This window comes from Penaeus japonicus, unplaced genomic scaffold (assembly GCF_977035675.1).
Source record: "Penaeus japonicus unplaced genomic scaffold, GWHDUDI00000001_assembly GWHDUDI00000040, whole genome shotgun sequence".
NCBI lineage: Eukaryota > Metazoa > Arthropoda > Malacostraca > Decapoda > Penaeidae > Penaeus > Penaeus japonicus.
Window position 1 is genome coordinate 3,810,239 of NW_028234442.1, and position 5,000 is coordinate 3,815,238.

A 5,000-nucleotide genomic window follows, 5' to 3' on the forward strand; every position below is an offset into this window, starting at 1 on the left:
TCTCTTCTGAAAATCTATTTACAGAATCTATTGCATGTACCACTGACATGGAAGCAAGAAAGGATTAATCTTAGCATTATCTCTGTGTGTGTGTGTGTGTGTGTGTGTGTGTGTGTGTGTGTGTGTGTGTGTGTGTGTGTGTGTGTGTGTGTGTGTGTGTGTGTGTGTGTGTGTGTGTGTGTGTGTGTGTGTGTGTTTGTGTTTGTTGTTGTGTGTGTGTGTGTGTGTGTGTGTGTGTGTGTGTGTGTGTGTGTGTGTGTGTGTGTGTGTGTGTGTGTGTGTGTGTGTGTGTGTGTGTGTGTGTGTGTGTTTAATATCTCAGTTTTAATATACATGTTACTGTTACCTCTGACAGGATTTGCACTGCGTTTTGCAGTTTTTTTGTTATGTGTGGACAGTGCACATATGTTGTAAATGATCATGAGCTAAATATTTAGTGGTTACCAAACATGGTGAGTTTTATAAGATGAAAGATGAGTCTCAGAATACTTGCTATTCCTCAAGTAAAAAGGATTATATTAAATTCAAGCACACAGTCAATACTGAAATAAGCAAGAACCCAAGCACATTATACATAGTCACATACCCACTTATGCACATACATGCAAAGACACACAAACACACACACTCTGTGGTGGATAGACAGGTAACTTGGCAGACACACAGATGCACACATCAGACTATATATATCTATAAAAGTGATTTGAGATCCAAGAACTTTTTGAATAGTAATGTTTACATATTAAAAATGTTAAAATATACCAAAATATTATGCATGCAATGTATACTACAATGGGACATGTTTAAAGTAACATAATGGTATAATGAAAACAAGCTTATCTCTCAACATTTTACTTATAACAGTTACATTTATTGCTGTGAGTGATTGTTCATGAATAATTAATCTGCCTTTATTTTGTATATACACACAACTGAAACATTTCCTTGGTAAGAATCCTATATGTTAAACAGGGCGGAAAATTAAAGCGTGTCATGTTTTTATGCGACAGTTATAACCTTTGCGTCCCTCCCTCCACCAAACGCAGCCGGACTATGACCCCAGGTCACTTTATTTGCCGAAGCTTGGAAACCTCAATCTACGTAATTATGTTTTTTTGATCACAACACTGAACACTGATTAGGTGATATGTACCTCAGCCGCACAAAAACCTCCTCTCCAGGTCATTGGTGTCACAGCAGCAGAATCTCAACATAACTGGAGCCGAGTGCGTACTTGCAGCTTCCTTATGGAATCTAATCATTACTTTCTGTATCCAATGAGTCATAAACAGTTCCTTGCCTTAACTTTTTCCATTCAATGCTGTCATTTCACTCAGCTTAGGCTTAGAACTCAAAAGAAATATTCCCATGAATAATTATTAACACAATGTTCTTATAAATATTCCCCCTGGGAAGAACTTGAGAGAATATCCTCTTTAAATAATGACACATCTACCAAATATCAATGGCACGAGGCTAACAATATTTCCAAGGAACTTATGAAAGAATTATCCATCAAACCCACACAATAATAGTTATAATTTCTAAAAAAAAAAAAATAAATAAATAAATAAATAAAAAAAAGTACACACAAAAAAAGTAATTAATGTTTAAACAAAGTTATGAACTTGTAAAAAAGATGAAAAACTCAGCCCTGAATACTTGTAAAGTTGACATGGTATCTGGTATACTTTAACCCATTCCCGACGGGGGATTTCTAGCCTAGAATGTCCAAATGCCGGGGCTTTCGAATTATTAGGCCTAAATCAATTGAATAAATCAACACAATAGTGTGCTGGCAACTGGGCTTGACTGGGCGGCTGCGCGGCTGCGGTATGCTGTACCACCACCCTTGTACTTTAAGATCAGATTTATATCAACATATACTCAAAGATCAGATTTGTATCAACAAAAAAAAAAAAAAATACTGAAATATTCAGCATGTTCTGAATACGCTATGACTCTGAAAAGCCCTAAAAAGTCTGCATTTGCTTCTGTCATCCTTATTCTAGCCTTAAAGGCTCTAATTGTATTCCATTCATATTGCCACTCAGGACAATCATAGATAGATGATCCCCTCCAATTGCATTACTTAAGGCAGTCTAAAGTGAATGTTGCATATAAATAATATCAAAATCATTGGTTTTGTATGTTCATAGATAATTATGAAAATCACTTACGTATACCTATATCTATACAAAGCATAAATGCAAGTCTCAACCAATGACTAGGCAGTTGACCAAATATATGTATACTATAAATGGAATCACAATTGTCAGCTATGTAAGGAAAGATAAGAGAGAGAGAGAGAGAGAAAGAAAAAGAGAGAGAGAAAGAGAAAGAGAGAGAGAGAGAGAGAGAGAGAGAGAGAGAGAGAGAGAGAGAGAGAGAGGGGAGGGAAGGAGAGAGAAAGAGAGAGAGAGAGAGAGAGAGAGAGAGAGAGAGAGAGAGAGAGAGAGAGAGAGAGAGAGAGAGAGAGAGAGAGAGAGAGAGAGAGAGAGAGAGAGAGAGAGAGAAAGAAAGAAAGAGAAAGAGAGAGAGAGAGAAACTCAACATAATGATATGAAACAACTAAGAGAGAGAAGCAGAAGCAAAAACCATTAACTTAAAAATACATTACAAATATGTATAAACATCACTTCCAAGCATCAGGCAATCAAGACATACAGAGTACATTTAGAGAAGCCAAAATAATTAAATTAAGAAAACCTGTTCATCTGATTCCTAAGTTGACATACATTTATATATATATATATGATGTTAAAAAGAAACAATACTCAGAATCAAACTTTTTTTCAAATAAGAAACTCACTTAGATATAATTTCTCTTCTGTTCTTTTATGCAAATCTCTTACCAGGGAGAAGCGTTGATTCTAGGTGAACGGGTATTTCTTGAGTGACGTTAAACTAGCACTAAACACGCCTGGTATGAGACTCGGAACACAATAGACAAAATATTCAATTTCTAATATTTTTCTTTTAGAAGAGAGGACTGTCTTTTAAAAACACGGGTTTATAGGTGTAACCAGATGCATGCAAAACTTACTATGAAGAAAAAGCAGAAACAGAGAGAGAGAAAGAGGATAAAAAAAAAGAGTATTATTCCTTTTTTGTAAAAAAGAGAAAAAAAAGATAAATAACTAAAATAAATACAGGAAAGTTTAAGTACATTCTGTGAATATTTGTTTTATTAGAACTTAACACTCATAAATGAATTAAGTAACAAATGCTAGACCGACTCTTTCTCTTCCACCGGGGAATTAACAACATGAGAGTCTTCTTCTTCACCATTAGAGACATATTGAGGTAAATGAAGTAAAATGTGGGAAAATAAGCCTTTCATGACCTAATAAAAAGTTGTGGTTAACAATGTTGTGACATCTGAATTCTGTAGAAAAAAATAAAGAGGAAAAAAATTGCACTTGTTTGCCAGTAAGTTTTCAAAATCTATCATTCCTTTTCGTAAACAAAAGAAGAGTGTTTCTTAATACACTATTGTCAGAGGACAGTGAGCAAAAAAAAAGAGAGAGAAAGAGAGAGAGAGAGAGAGAGAGAGAGAGAGAGAGAGAGAGAGAGAGAGAGAGAGAGAGAGAGAGAGAGAGAGAGAGAGAGAGAGAGAGAGAGAGATTTGCTTAAAATGAAACCACAAAAAGGATTACAAACTCATAACCTTCCAATTATACAAAGATAACTGAAGTAAATTACTGAGATCTCAGGGAGAACAATAAACTTATGTCAAATAAATTCTAAATATAAAACACATAAAAGACTACAGAAACTTCTAGGAACATTCATGTACAAAAATCTAATAAATTCCAAAGTCGTACCTCTAAGTCGATTCGCTTCCGAACCGTGTGATATGATTGACTTGATATCCTTAATATCTTTTATCTATCACCTCGAGAGATGTCTTAAAATTAAATCCATCCAAATATCTAAAATGTACATGACAAAAATAACAACATGCAAAAACTAAAACATCAGCTCATAATGCCCACTGGACAAGTTGCAAACATGTTCTGCTCTCTCTGGATTGGAACTCCTGCTGCTTGCCAGATACATACCTTTGCAGCTTTGTCATGTTTCCGTTTTGCTGAGGCAAAGACAAGAGCAGCCAGCCAATCATAGTCATCAGCTACGGATCACTCGCCACTACGTCGGCACGGTTTGTGAAAATTCTATACGGTTTATGAATCAGCCTTTTTTTTGTATGTTTGTGTAAATGACACAGCTTAGAATTACATTTAATCATTTACAGGTTCCCTTCTACTAATTCAAGAACAATTCCGATTCTGGTTACTTTATCTAAATTCACAAATATGGCATTTGGAAACAATACTCATACCAAAAATTTACAAGAAACTCCTTTTTGTATACTTTCTATTACTGCAGATAAAAAATATAAATCCTCTACATTAGCCCTCTTAATGGTGCTTCTGTGGTCAAGAAAAGTACAAATAAAGATTCAACAATCTCATTAACTGTCTAACAATAGATTCCATATCATGTAGTACAAGTCACAAAGAATTTTTTCACATCATTGATCTGCCTCTCTGTCTTCCTAGTGCCTTGTCCTAACTACAAGTAAGCCCGGCCTCTCCCTTGCAGATTCATCTCCGAACGACACAAATAAATGTAAATGTTTATACACCTTGTACAAACGAACACTGTGTTTATACTGTGAAGAGCATTAGAATGCAGTAACTTCTAGGTAGACAAAAATACTAAATTAAGAACAAAATCCTTTTGCGACAAATAAATACATTACATACAGAAAGTCTCCTTCTTTAGAAAATGTTCAGATCTTGAGTACTAACAATGAAGTAAGACATTCGTGATTCGCAAGTAGGTCTCATCAAATCCAGTAGGAACTGACTAGGTTGAAGACGACTCACAGTGTAGATTTCTTCCTTAGTACAAAAAATATAAGAGAAAATAAACCACTGCAACTGTCAGTAAGATTTTACATGTTCTTCACTGTCACAGTTAGATACTGGATA

The 5,000-nt window shown here is 35.1% G+C and overlaps 1 protein-coding gene across 1 annotated transcript in view; it reads right to left on the reverse strand.

Moving 5' to 3' along the window:
- Window positions 1-3,578: 3,578 nt before the first annotated feature.
- Window positions 3,579-5,000, reverse strand: part of LOC122258700 (uncharacterized) — a 23,432-nt gene continuing 22,010 nt past the window's right edge. The window contains exon 10 of the mRNA XM_086533884.1: window positions 3,579-5,000. This exon is cut by the window's right edge and continues 1,774 nt beyond it. The gene's annotated coding sequence lies outside the window, so the exon portion shown is untranslated.